At 36.9% G+C, this 17,920-nt stretch overlaps 1 protein-coding gene and 1 non-coding gene across 7 annotated transcripts in view; one reads left to right on the top strand and one right to left on the bottom strand.

The window, feature by feature from the left end:
* PBX3 (PBX homeobox 3) overlaps positions 1 to 17,920 on the bottom strand; it is a 230,957-nt gene that overhangs the window by 160,308 nt on the left and 52,729 nt on the right. The gene's annotated exons all lie outside the window — the stretch shown is intronic.
* Positions 13,535 to 13,670, top strand: LOC132541104 (small nucleolar RNA SNORA70). The gene has a single exon (XR_009552279.1). It is a non-coding gene; the product is annotated as a small nucleolar RNA SNORA70 (small nucleolar RNA).

Genomic DNA, 17,920 nt, shown 5'->3' with positions numbered 1-17,920 from the left:
AGGAGGGGGAGGAAGGATAGAAGGGGAAAAAGAAGAGAATAATCTATCAGGAGCAGAGGAATCATGCAGGTGCAATTCACTAGGTAGCAAAAAAAAAAGGTGGGGGAGGTGGTGACAGGAGTTGCTCTGGACTCTCACACAGGCTAAAGGTATTTTTAAAAGCCGCATTACATTTTTTTCTCTAATACATGTAAAGCACTGTCACAAGACCTGGTTGACAGTAAGTTTCCAACAAATAGTAGCTATCATTGTTCCATTACTACAGCTGAAGCAACAGAAAGGAATGCTGAGGCCAGTAGTTCTTGGGGATGTAATACCACCATAACCATCACCACCACCTCTCCTAAACTCCCCTTCCCTTATATGTAGTCATTTTTTTAGTTAGTCAAATTTAATACAAATTCTACTTTAAATTCCATACCAGTAAATTCATACATTAATTTTCTTATGAATTTCCTTGTAAAGGATTAATTCACTAGTCTTAAAATATACCTTAGATATTTAAAAGTTTCTTTAACTTTGAGCCAGTCAGTAAGCAATAAGAAACCTAAGTATCTCACACTAGTACAGCAAATGAATCATAGTATTTCATTCTTGTAAAATTAAAAAAATACTTTCCTCTGAAATATAAAACCAAAACAATATACAAGAGAAAAACAGAAGAAACCTTGATCAAGCCTCTGTTCAAGATGTCTAACTACAATTGTATCTAGCACATATTCCAAGATTGAGAAATAGAATCACAACTAATGTTCTATTTTTCATGCTAGTAGTTAAGTAGGTCTTCCCAAAAATCCAATCAGATCTTTACTGCTTTTATTTCAAAGTGATTTTGTGATATCTCATCATTTATTGACAAAGATAAAAATGAATCACAAAGAAAATCATAGAAAATATAAAGAAAAACAATGGTGACAGTATACAGAGGCCAAATATTGGAATCAAGCTTATAAAAATGCTCTTTAGACTATCATTAACTAGTTAAAATCTACAACTTAACCCCCTTGATACATATTTCCTTTCCTTGATACATATTTCCTTACCCAATCTTTTCTACTTTCTAGACTCCAAAATAAATAGTGTCCTTTTTACTTCTTTTTTTTTTCAAATGGGGAGTAGACTGATCAAAAGTAGATATTACATAAGTTTCACAAAGGCATCATTAATATTTAGCCTCATAAACTTTCTTAGGAGGTATGGGAAATAGCTCACCTGGTAGGGCAGCCACGTTACCATGTGACTCAAGCCCACCAGCCACCACATGGGAATACCATGCAAGGAGGAGTCTCACATGCAGTGGAGTGGTGCTGTGATGTCTCTTCTCTCTATCTCTCACCCTCTATCTGGAAAATTAAAAAATTCACTGATACCAGTGAAACTGTGCAAGCGTAAAAACCTGAGAAAGAAAGAGAAAGGGACAGAGACTGAGAAAGAAGCCAGCTGGCATATCAAATAACTCCCAAAGAAATAAGATGTCATTAAAAACACATATATGTTTGGTTCAATCTTTTTAAAACTACCTTTACTACTTAAAATTATGAAAGCAATTAATAGCATAGCATACAAAAATATACAAAATGTATTTCTCTGTGCCATGTACAGGGGAACAAAAATAAAGAGGATCATGTTGACTTTTTATTTGTTGTTATTGTCATTATTATTGTTGAGGGATTAATGGCTTACAGTAAACACAGTTTTGGTACAAGCGTAAAATTTCTGTTTTCTGCAAATTACTCTCACTCCCAGCTTAGGTTCTACTCCACCATTGTGCATCAGGACCTAAAAACCTTCCCCTGCCACACTGCCCCCCCTCCCTCACCACCCTTGGTCATTTACTTTGGTGCAATATACTAGACTCAGTCCAAGTTCTACTTTGTGTTTCACCTTTCTGTTCTCATTTCTCAACTTCCACCCATGAGTAAGATCATCCCATATTCATCCTTCTCTTTCTGGCTAATCTCACTTACAAATTAACTTTTTATAATGTGTATATTTATGTATGTATACATACATAAATCTAAGTTAAGCTCAAGCACAGATTTCTTTTTCTTAAATACTTTTTTAATTTTCTGGGGTAAATGTTTTTTAAATGCCTGTTAGATATGAATTTAAAGTATGTTCAAGGAAATATGAAGCTTCAAGGTTGAAAAGGTGTATTTTCTTCATTAATGAAAGTATTATTTATTGAAAAATACTGCATCTATGTAATTGTTTTAAACTTTTTAGAGCAAATCCAGTACCTCCTTTAAAAGTACTTTTCTTTATCAATAAGGAATTTTTATAGATCTTCTGTACAATAGAGTCAGAATAAAAACCCTACCAAAGCTACTATCCAACCACTAATCAGGCAATAGCAGGCAAAAATCCATTCTTAAAGTTGCGCACTTTATGTGCTAAAGAAAAAGAATATTTAGCCAAAAGTTTCCTAGGAAAGGAAAAATATATCAGGTTTGCTAGTATGTTAGTTCTTTGCCCCTGTTAACAATCCACCATTAAATATTAAATTTTAATTTTACTTATTTAGGAAAAATTACATAATTCTTCATAGCATAGTTTAAAAATAACTCCACTATTAATGCAGGCCCTTTATTTAATCACAGGCTAATTTACTCCTGACAGAAAGTAAATTCCACTATTTTCTGTGAGGCTTTATGAAATTGCCATCATTTTTAATTAATTCTTAATTAAAATATATTACACCACAGCTTCTACCCATCTCTCTTGATATTCTAACATAATCAATTCAAGACCATTTACATATCATTAATTAAAAGCCTTCCTCTCTCATCCTTAAAATCATAATGAGGCTCTATTTCTCATTAGCAGCCTTTAAGGGATAAAATAACAATAGAGTCAAGAATGAATAGTAATTTCTTAAAATAGGAACTTATACCTTTAAATACTATGTAGTGGACAGGGCACTTTACAGCATTTCTTAACTTTGGTTAATTTTTTTAATTCTTCCTCTGTTTCTCAGCAATACACAGCAACAATTGGTTATCATTTGAATTTAATCTTCAAATGAGATATAAATAAATAAATGCACATTAAAGATAACTGAAAAAAGAATAGATTTCTACAGCCAGACAATGATGTTACTATGAGCATTACAAGCAAAGATTGTACAGAAAAATGAAGAGAAAATAATTAACATGACTGCCTCATTTCTATTTTTTTAAGATTGTCTTAAACTAGAAATTGTATAATCTAAACTCTCTGGGGGAAGCCTTTGCACTGGAATAATTCTGTTTCTCAACTAAAAATACATTGCTAATATCTCAAATACTACAAAGCAGTTAGAAACATATAATTGAAATATCCATTTCTATACATTTCTTTCTTGCTTACCTCTGTCAAAGTGAAGTATCTGTGATTACACGAAGAACTGAGACAGAGAAGCTAGTAGCAGGAAGTTCTATAATTACATTCCAGAGCTATGATATGCTTTATACACTCTTAAATGAGCTGTGATATATGCTGGTTATATAAAAAGTTATCATTTATTGGTAACGAAAGGTAAAAATTAACCACCTATTCAATGACTAACTCTTCTGGATGTGTTAGAGCCAAATACAACTCGAGAGAAGATTTATAGTCACTCATGATTTTTAAACCACCATTTTCAACATTTTTGCTGTAGGTTACAAAAATAATATAGCCTCAACAATGATTAGTTTTATGATTAGTATGAAGTAAAATTTCACTGCTTTTGCTTTGAGCAAATACAGCGATACTACTGCCATCCGGAAATATTACAAAAAGTCTGACTTAAACTTTCATTTGTTACATTTTTAGAGTTTATTATTCACAATTATAAAGTCAAACTAAGAACACAAATAGGAACCAAATGAGCATCAGACGTGAACAAAAATACTACTACTACATAATGGAAGCAAAAATGAAAGCCGACTCGTGTCTTGGAAATTTTATGCAGACTTATTGTCACCAGCATTAACTATATCTAGGTGCTTCATATCAGGCAAATCAGATTTATATCACTGTCTTCTGTCAAATGCAGGTGCTCCACCACAACTTGTCAAGACAGCCTGTCTGAATCTTCACACGTCAGACAGAATCACAGTACTTGGTGTTTTGGTCTGTTGACAGCAATTTATTTTGATGTCTTGTCACAATATGGAATTCTTCAATGCTGTGCAACATGGTGCCAATAAGTCCCACTATACTGTTTTCTACTGCCAGATGCTACAGGTTTAGTAAGGAGAGAGGGGAAAGTTTTTGCTTTATTTTTAAAATTCCTTTATTAAAGGACAAGTAGAGAGTCGTCCACGCAAAAACAAGCATTTTAAAATATTCCTTAGTCCCAGCATTCTACATTCTTTTTAGCACCACAACCGAACTAGGAGCTATGCAAGGCAACCAGCCAGTTAACTAAGAACCTTTAAATATCTATCTACAAGTCAAAACTCAAAGTAGTTCATCCTCAGACTAAACAATAACGTGCACTACAGATGCAGTGTGGTCAATTGTTTTCTCAGCTTTCTCAAAGGCCTGTTTCAATCCCACAGTAAAAACTTCAGTTCAGTACAGTGCAAACATTTGTTATGTACCTAGGTGTAAAGACAGGGACTAGAGGATACAGAAGAATAAGATGATAAATGGGAATAGATTTCTTTTGGGCATTTTTAAAAAACATTTCCCACAAATCTGTACAAATTCCACATTTACTCCACTATGAATGCAAAATGCAACTTACACTGGAAATACAAAAAAGACAGCTAACTAAATGTGGCAAAAGAAAAAGTACTATTCTAAGAAAAGCTCAAATAATTCTTATTTTCTAACTTTCTAATTTTTTTCTTTCCTTTCCTTTCCCCCCCCACCCCCCCAGGATTATCGCTGGGGCTCAGTGCCTGCACTACAAATTCACTCCTCCTGGAGGCTATTTTTTCCCCTTTTGTTACCCTTGTTTTTATTATTTTTTATCGTTATTCTTATTGTTGTTGCTATGGCTTTTGTTATTGTTGGATAGGACAGAGAGAAATCCAGAGAGAAGGAGAAGACAGAAAGGGGGAAAGAAACATATCTACAGACCTACTTCACCGCTGGTGAAGTGACCCCCCCCGCCCCCCCCCCCCCCGCCGCAGGTGGGGAGCCGGGGACTCAAACTGGGATCCTTGCACTTGTCTTTGCACTTGGCACCATGTGCACTTAACCCCAGACGCCTCTATTTTTTTTTCTCTTACACTTTAATTTTTCATATTAAAAAGTTCTGTCCAAATCCAAGTTAGGTTGCAATAGATAGCTTAGAGAATTAAAACACAGACTTTATATTGCATCCCCTGGTTTGATTCTTACACCATCCAATAAAAGCATGAACAGCACTAAGGTGAGTCCATGGACAGCAGGGTGGAACTTTGATGTTTCTCTCACTGTGTGTCTGTCACCTCTCTCAAAAAATACACAGGAAAAAAAATGGCTCAGTGATGTAGGTCAGGTCCTGCTCATTCATGGGCTTTGTATGAGAATAAGACAAATTTAAATAGAACTTGGTTACTATACATATTTTTTCATATATAAATATTTGCATTATCCCCATCTAAGCTATTATCTTAAGTAGAAAAGATTTCACAATATTTACTTGTTTCCTAATTCAATATACTTCACTCTAATACAACTACTGTCAATTTTTTAATTAAAAAATTAGAGATCAACATTTCCTTAAAGATTAGCTTTAGAATTAGAAATACATATTAGTGAATTTCAAGATAAAAAACAAAAACCAAATTCTCATCAAACTGATGACATTTTAAACAAGTGGGTAGTATATACAATGAATCCAAATTCCTCTTTGAACAAGGGTAAGTCACAAAAATCTAAGGACAAGTAAAGAATAGCCACACATGCCTACTTAACGAGAATGTGCAGATCATTTTTAAATTTCATAACTAAACTATAAAAACGTGTTTATATTTATGAAGAAGGAATGATTTTAAGTATATACTACAGTAAGAACATATCTCAAAGAATTTCTACTACAATCTTTTTTTAAGCTAAGAATTCCTGAAATCTTCTTTACAATAAGTAAGCAATAGAGCAAATGGAATTGGTTTGTACAATAAAAATAAAGATACAGTCTGCAAGAGAACTCATCTAGATAGTCCATCTTTCTTGTCATGCACATAACCCAGGTTTGAGTAGGCCTCTCACAACAGTGAAAGAATCTTTGATACTGTTATATCTTCCCTTTTCTCCCTCTGTCTCAGAATCTGAAAAAATAGGACTGGAGTAGTGGAGCCCCAGATGTGGCAAAAAAGACAGAAAGAGAGAATGAGAGGGAGAGAGAGAGAGAGAGAAAGAATGCAATTTAAAATTAAACTGGGGAGTCGGGCTGTAGTGCAGCGGGTTAAGCGCAGGTGGCACAAAGCACAAGGACCGGCATAAGGATCCCGGTTCGAATCCCGGCTCCCCACCTGCAGGGGAGTTGCTTCACAGGTGGTGAAGCAGGTCTGCAGGTGTCTTTCTCTCCTCCTCTCTGTCTTCCCCTCCTCTTTCCATTCCTCTCTGTCCTATCCAACAATGACAACAACAATAATAACTACAACAATAAAACAACAAGGGCAACAAAAAGGGAATAAATAAATAAAATAAATATTAAAAAAAAGATTAAACTGAATAAAGACCCCCAAATTCAAATTACACTGCTAAATTATATCTTACAATTTTTTTAATTACTTAAGCCTAGTAGGACTGCCAATTTGGACAACTGTAGCAGATACCATCCCATTGTACTTTATAAATGGTACTACCGTGACTGTACAACTCAACAAAACTTGAATCTGAAGATAAGTTCACTAAAATTACTCTATGTATGGATTTTCCTTTCAGGCTAACAAACATGAAAAATTGCTCCAGGTCACTGATTGTCAGAGAAATGCAAATAAAGACAACACTGAGATACCACCTCACCCTTGTGAGAATGTCATACATCAAAAATTACAACAGCAACAAATATGACTTGTAGTTTTCAGTATACAAGTCTTTCACTTCTTTGGTCAGGTTTATTCCTAGATATTTTATTGATTTTTCTGTGATAGTGAAGGGAAATGATTTCTGAATATCCTCATCTCCCCAGACAATAACTTGGGTCTATCTGCATATTTGATGTCAGGCTCAACAAAAGCTAGTGTCATGGGCCCGTTGGAATATACCTAAAATAGACCTACTAGCTTTTTCCAAAATGGAGACCTCAATTCTTCATCTGAATATTCTTGCCTTTAGGTTCATGAGTAGTCAACAACTTATTCTGCTTTATATCTGAACTATTTTTCAGCCACCAGGTTCCAGATGCCAACCTGAGTTTCCTAGGCAGACGACCCCACCAATGTGTCCTGGAGCCCCATCTCCCCAGAGAGAGACAGGCTGGGAGTATGGATCAACCTGCCAATACCCATGTTCAGCGGGGAAGCAATTACAGAAGCCAGACCTTCCACCTTCTGCAACCCATAATCATCCTAGGTCCATACTGCCAGAGAGAAAAAGAATAGGAAAGCTATCAAGGAAAGGGGTTGGATATGGAGTTCTGGTGGTGGGAACTGTGTGGAATTGTACCCCTCTTACCCTATGGTCTTGTCAATATTTCCATTTCATAAATAAAAACTAAAAAAAAAATAAAATAGATTGACTCCTATACATGCTCAGCCTGACCAGAAAAAAAAAATGAAATACAAAAACCTGCTTTATTCTCCAAAAAATAAATTAAAAAAAAAAAATGTAGAAAATGAAGCATTATAATAAAGAGAATATGGAGGGTTTTTTTGTTTTTTTTAATGAGAAAACTAAGCTGCAAAGAATACACAGCACAAAACATGGATAGACGATGGGAGAGATGGGGGAAGACTAAAAACTTGAGAGTAATATTAACACCTTTTCCTACTTAAAAACAATAATAAAAGCAAACCTACTGTTTGAATCAGAAGATCTGAATTCTAATCTTTATTCCAATCCAGTTCTGCAACTTGTATAAACAAGTCACTTTCAGTAAATCCCTTACTTAGCCTCTCTAGGTTTCAGCTTCCTAATTTGTAAAATAATTCATGCCCCCAATAACAAACATGGTTATAAAAGTTATATGTAGCATGTAAAAGCACTATGAATCTTATAGAAGCAGCATTAAAATGTTCAAAACAAAGTAAGGTCACTGGAAAGAAAGCAAGTGTTGCTTTCAAGTTTTCTGGTTTGAGGGAAAACTAAAAACATGTGTTTAGTATCCACTTTTCCACTTTCTCAGTGATAAGACAGTAAAAAGTACAAGTCAATTGAGAAGAAAGCAGACTTTTGAAAAAAGCCAGGAGACAGCAAATGAGTCAACAATGACAAAAGAAAAAGAAAAAAAATAATTTAGTTGGGTTAGGTACAAATTCACAGTAAGAAACAGTTGCAGCAGAGGTTGCAATTTCCAGTCTGCAAAGACTGGGTGTTGCTCCAAGCTTAGAGAGAAACTAATGCAATGGTACAATCACTTGGTACCTCACCACACTTTCCATGCACATATCCAGCCACTGCAAATAGCATCACTGGCCTGGAGGGTAAAGTTAAAATAACTGTTCTCCACACACATTTCAAAATTGGAAGTATAACAGAAAGGGAGACACTAACTTCATCACTTTACATAAGGAAAGTAAATAAACAAAATGACTTCAGGTGAAGGAGAACAACATCTTAGTGATGGTATGGGAACACATAATTTGAAAAGGTTCACCTAAAACAAAGTCTTGTAAGGCATTATTAGGTCAATAAAGAAGAAAAATACAGGGACCGGGTGGTGATGCATTGGGTTAAGCGCATATAGTGTGAAGCACAAAGATTGGGCGCAAGTTCAAATCTCTGGCTCCCCACCTGCAGGGGAGTAGCTTCACAAGTGGTGAAGCAGGTCTGAAAGTGTCTTTCTTTCCCCCTATCTTCCCCTGCTCTTTCAATTTCTCTCTATCCTATCCAACAATAACAACAACAACAACAAATTGGAAAAATGGCCACCAGCAGCAGTGAATTTATAGTGCAGACACCGAGCCCCAGTGATAGCCCTGGAGGTGGAAGGAAGGAAGGAAGAAAGGAAGGAAGGAAGGAAGGAAGGAAGGAAGGAAGGAAGGAAGGAAGGAAGGGAGGGAGGGAGGGAGGAAGGAGAGAGGGAGGAAAGAAAGGAAGGGATTTATGTTATGAAAATGACATGGCAAAATTTAAAATAATACAACAAACCAGAGAACAGGAGAGAGAAAGAAAGTAAAAAAGTTAGTATGAATTAACCAAATTTCTAGCCATGGAAAAATAGATACATACACACGAGCAATTTAAATATGTGGTAGATGAATAAATAGCAGAACAACTATATAAAAAGGTAAACTATAAGGTCTTGTGTGGTGAAGATAGCATAATGGTTACAGGAAAAGACTTTCATTCTCATGCCTGTTCCACAGTCTCTGGGGTTCAGTCCCCTGCATCTCCACAAGCTAGAGCTGATCAGGTCTTCTAAAGACTAACAAAGAATAGGTAAAAGAATATTTATCCATTAAAAGTACAGGCCCAGGGCCAGGTAGTGGTGCACCCAGTTGAGTGCACACATTACCATACACATAAGGATCTCAGTTCAAGTCCCTGTTCCCCACCTGCAGGGAAGATGCTTCAAGAGTTGGGAAAACAGTTCTGCAGATGTCTTTCTCCTTCTCCACCCACCTCCCCTCTCAATGTCACTCTGTCCTATCAGATAAAAGAAAAAAAAAAAAAAGAAGAAATGGCTGTCAGTAGGAGTAGCTTCATCATGTATGAACAGAGCCCCAGCAATAAACTGGTGTGTATGTGGGGGGGGGGGGTAGTATAGGCAACACCACATGAAAATAAATTTCTTTTCAAAATGGATTGATCAAGAAAGATAACCTGAAGGACGTAAAAACTGAGTAACTAGTCTGATTATCTTTCAGCCTTGGAGAAAATTTTGACATAATTCCTCAAGTCTTGAGGAAAAAAAATATATCTTGCTAAACACATAAGGAAAAAGGAAAGGAATTGAAAAAATGTGGAAGATTTTATCTTTCAGCATTCAGATAAAAATGAGTCATAAATGAAGGATGATAATTCTATAATCCTTCAGGCTGAAGAGGGGCAATTGGGAATAGTGCTTTGAACCTCAAATTCCTATTCTGGAAGCTGTTAATCAGCTTGAATGGTGGATGGCTTAATTATATAAGGACCACATTAATGTCTCAGAGGAGGGGAAGTGATCTGATAGGAGGTTTTAATTTGAAACACTCTTCATAAAATTAAAAATGAATGCCAAACTGACTATAATTTGGGTCTCAGTGGAGAAGCAGTAAGCCAATACAGGTTTTAAAGAATACAATATGATCATTTGAGTTTTGAGGGCAAACAGATTCAGTATTATTCAATAATGATAAAATTATTCATGGAACAGTCAAAATGAAGTAGGTTGACAGACAGTTCACAAGGTAGTGTAAACAACTTGCCCAACACAGGGTTTTGCATTCCAGTCCCTGTAGCATGGACAACACTTTGCGAATTCAACAAGTGGTAGTGCAACACTGTGGTCTCTCCTCTTCCTCTGCTTTTCTCTTCTCTCTCTCCTCACTTTCTCCTTCTTGCTCTCAAATTTTAAAAAATGTGAAAACTGGCATGGGGAAGACCACTAGGCATTGGTGTTCTGCATGCAGAGACAATGGTGCCACGTTAAATTATGTAAGTAACTAAGTAAATAGGAAGATCCCTTTTCTGTTTCAGCTAACAGATCTTTCCATATAGGTTCCTTTCAGGCAATAAAAGTGATATGTCTATGAAAGACTAACATCTGCAAACTATTCATAACCTCCTGAATGAATAACTCTGTAGGATTTAAATCTTATGATCTAAGTGATTTATAGGTGACAACATTCACTATAAATAAAATGATACAATCTGGAAAAATCTAGATCCAGAAAGAATTCTAATGTCAAGATCCCTCTACCTTTTGCCCACCATGAAAGCCAATCTCTATTAAACAGCTCTGCTATCATAATCAGGTACAGATTCCATACAACATCATCTTTTTCATAGTAGCCACTTCTAACTCAAGAGATTACATCTGATTGGCTGGTTCTGTACAAGCCTGAGTCTTGATTGCAAACATGAGAAAAAAACCGAAAGTAAGATTTTTCATAATATAGGACAGATATTTGAAAATCTTGAATATCTTAAGTTTATAAAAATGATCAGGAATCCATAATAGACTGAGGTCACTGAAAAATGGTTAAGCTACTTCACATTTTTTTAAAATGTATGGAAATACAACCAGTATAGTTGGATTGATTCCTCATAAAGAGTCCTTAAAGAGAACAGAAGGTTACAGTTTTTGCAGACTCTAAAGAGCCTTTACTACCATACGGCACACACACATAAAGCCTGTAATTGCTTATTCCTGCATGAAAACCTTAAAATCACAACATAAATAATACATTGTTCTGAACAAAATTATATTTTATTACTTTTATTTATTTTCCCTTTTGTTGCCCTTGTTTTTCATTGTTGTTGTAGTTACTGTTGTTGATGTCATTGTTGTTGGATAGGACAGAGTGAAATGGAGAGAGGAGGGGAAGACAGAGAGGGGGAGAGAAAGACAGACACCTGCAGACCTGTTTTTGTGCGCTTGTGAAGCAACTCCCCTGCGGGGGGGGGGGGGGGGGGTTTGATCCGGGATCTGAATGCAGGTCCTTGCACTTTGCGCCACGTGCACTTAACCTGCTGCGCTACCGCCCGACTCCCCACAAAACTATCTTTTAAGCTGCAAATTTGACAATTGTAAAACATCAACCTTAACATAAATCAAAGGCAACTTAGTATGGAAATATCTGCCTTTAAGACCATGAGAAAATGGAAATTATAAAAGCAAAGAGAGGGTGAGATGGAAACATGTACAATTAGGTTTCTTGTAAATTATACAAATTAGGAACCACCTACCAGAAAAATAAAAGAGTCAAAAAGAAAATAGATAGAAATAGTCTGCTGAAGACAAAGTTTAAGTGTTCCACAAATAATCAAGGATTCTAAAAAAAAATTAAAAGAAAAAACTCAGTAATTCAGGGCTCCAAATGTTGAACTAGAGCTCATCATCTAATAAAAATCACTACACCCAACAACTCTCATGCCTATATCTTTTCTATTCTTAAAGCAAAAAGATAGTAACCCACTTTAATTGTCCCTACTATCTTTAAAAAAAAAACTATTAAATGTATTGAATATATATAAAGAAAATTGTATGAAGTATATGTTTGGAATGCTGTTGGTGCAACTCTCCAACTTATAAATAAAATATGATAAATTTATAAAATGGAATATTGCTCATCCAAAAAAACAAATGAGGTACAAGATGAATAACCTATAAACAAGATGAATAACCTATAAAAAATATACTGCTAGATAATTAAAAAGAAGAAAAGAAAAATCTAATCTAATCTGCACTGCAGTATTTTCTCCCATTCTGTAATTTACTGACCAGAGTGAGACTAAGCTATGACAAAAGGTAGTGCTGGGGATGGACATAGGGTTTCACACCTTTGAGTCCCATGTACTACTGCTGTACTATGTCCCTGGCCCTATACTTTCTCTTTCATTACAGATTCTATTAATAACCACAAAAATTAATTTTAATGTAACAGGACATACTGGCATTTTTACCTAAAAGACTTTAAAATATATTTCTGTGTTCTGTTTAAGAAAGTGTTCCCAGGGGAGTCGGGCTGTAGCACAACGGGTTAAGCGCAGGTGGCGCAAAGCACAGGGACCGGCATAAGGATCCCGGTTCGAACCCCGGCTCCCCACCTGCAGGGGAGTCGCTTCACAGGCGGTGAAGCATGTCTGCAGGTGTCTATTGTCCTCTCCCTCTCTGTCTTCCCCTCCTCTCTCCATTTCTCTCTGCCCTATCCAACAACGACAACAACAATAAAACAACAAGGGCAACAAAAGGGAATACATAAATTAAAAAAAAAAAAAAATTAAAAAAAAAAAAAAAGAAAGTGTTCCCAGGGGCCGGGTGGTGGCGCACCTGGGTGAGCACATGTATTACAATGCGCAAGGACGCAGATTCGAGACCCCGGTCCCCACCTGCTGGGAGAAAGCTTGTGAGTGGTGAAGTAGTGCTGCAGGTGTCTCTCTGTTTCTCTCCCTCTCTATCACCCCCTACCCTCTTGATTTCTGGTTGTCCTTATCCAATAAATAAAAATCTAAAAAAACATTTTTTAAAGAAAGTGTTTCCTACTCTGAGGTCAATACTCTTATTTTATTTCTAAGTTTTGTTGTTGTTGTTATTGTCTTTATTTTATTTTATTTTATTCTTCCCTCCAGGGTTATCACTGAGGCTCGGTGCCTGCACTACGAATCCACTGTTCCTCAGGGCCATTTTTTTTTTCCACTGCTATTTTGTTTTTGAAGTTTATTTGTCACTTTCCTTAACTTTGTTGAGATGATAATTGTCTTTAGACATCATCAGAAGTAACATATCTACAGAATTATTTTTTCAAAAAAAGTCAAATCAGTAATGAAAAGAAACTATCCAGCCCATTCTCCTTTTAGCCATAAGGCCCAGTATTCAGTGACTACAAACAAGCAGCTTCCTATTAGTGTACACAGTACCTTGTTTGTATGAGTTGCACCAAAAGACCTTGGAAACAGACCTTTGGGATTAAAATTCATACTTGACCTGCTATTTTTTGGCTCCAGACAGGTATGCTGGGTGCCACCTGAAAGCCCCAGAGTACAGTAACTAGGATCTCCATTGGTTAAGTCATCATGCTCATGAGGAGCAAAACAAAGACCTCAAAGCATGTGAATTGAAGTCCTTCACAGGGAAACCAAGGTAAAGTTCACCAGCTGGCAGCAGATCCACAACTCCAAGTGGGACTTTAACAAGTTTAATGAGAATCAATCTGAAGACATGATAGCTGCAAAAGAGTTCATCCCAGATAGCTGTAGAGTCAAATACATCCCTACAGGTAGCCTCCTAGAGAATGACTGAACAACATTCAAGAGCCTCAGAGCTACCCCCTATACAGTAATGTCCACTAACAAATACTAATTCCTATACAAAAAGAGAGCAACATAGAGAGAAATCAAATGTTGAACTATGTCAAATCTTTAATATAAAATTTAATTTAAAAAAATTATTTCCAGGGGCCAGAAGATATTAGTGCAGCCACACGTTAGAATCCCGAAACCAGATGGGAGTGCTATGACACCTAAGGAACTCTGGTGCTGTGGAGTCTCTCCCTCACTCTGAAATAAAAAGGAATGAAATGCAGTTGGCCTGGAAGCATTAAATTGCATGTGCATAAAAACAAAAGAAAACTACTGCCCTCCCCCGCAAGAAACCCAATCTGTAGTTTGATTCACCTATCTCACTAAATTTACTTACTCATTAAAATTTGTCTGTAACCATAAAATGTAGACCCATTTGCATTAGTGGTGATCGCAGATATGCATAAAATGTAGAAATATTGAGCCGATACATATGTATGTTCCCAACTGAGATTAAACAGGGCAATGTTCTACCGTCTCATTTCAAGTGCTGTAAGATATGTGTAGATTGCTGTATTCTATTTAATGCCACATTTGTCACATTTTAACAGGTTTGTTGATAATTTTCCTATATAAAATGGCCCCAAGGCATAATGCTGCCTTATGTTCCTAAGTACACAGAAAATGCAATAGGTTTGATGGGGAAAATAAGTATGTTGGCTAAGTTTCAGTTAAGCACAAGTTATAGTGCTGCTAGACATGATTCAATGTTAGTGAATCCATAACAGATATTAAATAAACGTGTTTAAACAGCAATATACTTAAAAAATAAGGTCATATACTGATTATTACCTTTTTTTAGACACAAAGAGGCAGAGAGAGAGTGAAAGAGACCACAGCACTGATGCTTCCTTCAATGCAGAAGGGAAAGAGAAGGGCAGGGGGGAAGACTCTGGAAGCAGTAATGTTGTGCAGACACCAAGGCAAAAAAAAAAAAAAAATCTTTCTAAATGCTATGCCTTCTAAAATGCTTCATTGGTTTCCCATTGCTTTTTGGAATAAGACTCAAATTCCTAAGCTAGATACTGCCTTTCAGCCACCAAGTTGTAGATGCCACTGATTCCATCCTGACTTCCCTGGGCAGATGACCTCACCAATTCTCCCTGAAACCTCACTTTTCCAGAGCTCTACCCCACTGAGAAAGATAGAATAGACTGGGGGGTATGAATTGACCTGCCAATGTCCATATCCAGCAGAGAAACAATTACAGAACTCCCACCTTCTGCACCCCAAAAAGAATTTTGGTCCATACTCCCAGAGGGGTAAATGACAGGGACAGTAAACGAGAGGGCTCTATACACCTATCCCACCAGGAGCCAAACCATTTGTCACCAGGAATCTTGTTTTCTTTTTGTTTGTTTTGTTTTTGTTTTACCATCAATGAGTGGGAAGCAAATCTGGAAAACACTAAAGGAAGCCAGGTATGCTTTCGCTTTTCTGAGAGAGAAGAGGAAAAAAGGAAAGACACCCAGAAGTAGTAATAGGCGTAGGCATGACTTAGAAAGGAAGTGAAGGCATTGAAAAAAATGGGGGAAGTAAAAATATAAATACATAGTGGGCCGGGAGGTGGCGCAGTGGATAAAGCACTGGACTCTCAAGCATGAGGTCCTGAGTTTGATCCCTGGTAGCACATGTACCAGTGATGTCTCGTTCTTTCTCTCTGTCCTCCTATCCCTCTTATTGATAAATAAGTAAAATATTAAATATATACATATACATAGACAGTTATAGAATCAGCCTATATTGGTAACACTGAAAGAACTATTACAGTTTCCAATGGAGAGGATAAGACACAGAACTCTGATTGTGGGAACTGTATGGAATTATACACCTATTATCTTAGTGTCTTGTAAATCAATATTAAATCACTAATAAAAAATAAAAATAAATTTAAAAATCAAATTCCTAAGCTAGGAATCTAGCTGTGATCTGACTCCGGCTCATGTCTGCAACCTTCTCTTGTCATCATTCTCCCCTCATACACTATTGTTCCAGTCACACTCACCCATTCCTATTCCTCAAACGTAATAAACCCTTGCCTACACCCAGTTATGTGCTTGTCAGACCCTCTTCCAGTTCATCTGAATCTGCTAATTTGAATCCAAACAATCTCAATTAATTGATTTCTTCAAAAACATCTTCTCTAAAACAACACATCTGAAGAAGTCTGGATTGGAGGGGGGGTGTAGATAGCATAATGGTTATGCAAAAAGACTCTCATGCCTGAGGCTCTAAAGTCCTAGGTCCAATCACCCCCCCCAACACACACACACACACACACACACACACACACACACACCACCATAAACCAAAGCTGAGCAGTGGTCTAGTAAAATAAATAAATAAAAGAAGTTTGGATTAAGATCCCTTTCTTCACTCTGTGTGCTTTACACACAACACTTTAAATCAGCCAAAAATGACCATGCTCATTTTTGTCATCGACTTGGATATTCCTTCAACACCATCTAAATGCTCAGTAAATAGCATCTGATCTATCATTTGCTGCTGTATTCCTCAAATCTAACATAGCACCTGGCACAAAAACTGGTATCAAGGGGGGCTGGGCAGTAGCGCAGTGGGTTAAGCCACATGGCGCAAAGCACAAGGACGGGTGTAAGGATTCGCACCCCACCTGCAGGGGGGTTGCTTCACAGGTGGTGAAGCAGGTCTGCAGATGTCTTTCTCTCCTCCCCTCTACAATTCTCTGTCGTATCCAACAACAATGACATCAATAACAACAATAATAATAGCCACAACAATGATAAAACAACAAGGACAATAAAAATGGGGGAAAAATGGCCTTCAGGAGTAGTAGATTGTGCAGGCACCGAGTCCCAGCAATACCCTGGAGGCAAAAAAATTGGTATCAAGTACATGTTGAACTAATGTCTAGAGTCACTTAACCATCATTTACCAGAGATAAGACAAAGGAGATACAGAATGAAGCCAATATTGATATTAAGATTTTACATATCAATTACCTGTATAGTCAATAGGTTATATCATACTATTAGTTTTCAAGATTAATAATAATTTCTTTCTACTTAAAACTGAGAGTAGTGGGAGTCGGGCGGTAGCACAGCAGGTTAAGCTCATATGGCGCGAAACACAAGGACCGGCTTAAGGATCCCAGTTCTAGTCCCCGGCTCCCCGCCTGCAGAGGAGTCCTTTCACAAGCGGTGAAGCAGGTCTGCAGGTGTCCATCGTTCTCTCCCCCTCTCTGCCTTCCCCTACATTTCTCTCTGTCCTATCTAACAACAACATCAATAACAACAACAATAACAACTACAGCAACAATAAAATCAAAAAGGCCAACAAAAGGATAAATAAATAAATAAATATAAAAAAATTTTAAAAACTGAGAGTGGTTTAATGATGATAATTCATTGTAGTAAAAGTAGCAGGAGACAAAGAAGCTTATATATAATTTTAAAGGTCGTAGTCATAGTAAAAATGCCCAACATTCAGTGTATATAAATATTTCAAAGTCAGAAGATCTGCTCTATCTTTATGCCAGTTACCCATTCTCTTATTATATACAGTAATTTTATTGACAAATCAGGCTAACACATGACCCTGACATTTCATAAAGATCCTGTAATACAAACAAAAACTGCATGGTTAAATTTAAGGTCACTTATTTATCAATTAGCTGCATTAAAAAATGGAGGTAGAGAGAGTCGGGCTGTAGCACAGCGGGTTAAGCGCAGGTGGCACAAAGCACAAGGACCGGCATAAGAATTCCGGTTTGAACCCCGGCTCCCCACCTGCAGGGGAGTCGCTTCACAGGCGGTGAAGCAGGTCTGCAGGTGTCTATCTTTCTCTCCCCCTGTCTGTCTTCCCCTCCTCT

Source organism: Erinaceus europaeus, chromosome 10, assembly GCF_950295315.1.
Source record: "Erinaceus europaeus chromosome 10, mEriEur2.1, whole genome shotgun sequence".
Classification (NCBI taxonomy): domain Eukaryota; kingdom Metazoa; phylum Chordata; class Mammalia; order Eulipotyphla; family Erinaceidae; genus Erinaceus; species Erinaceus europaeus.
The sequence above is the reverse complement of the archived record's forward strand: the minus strand, read 5'-3'. Positions and strand labels throughout refer to the sequence as shown.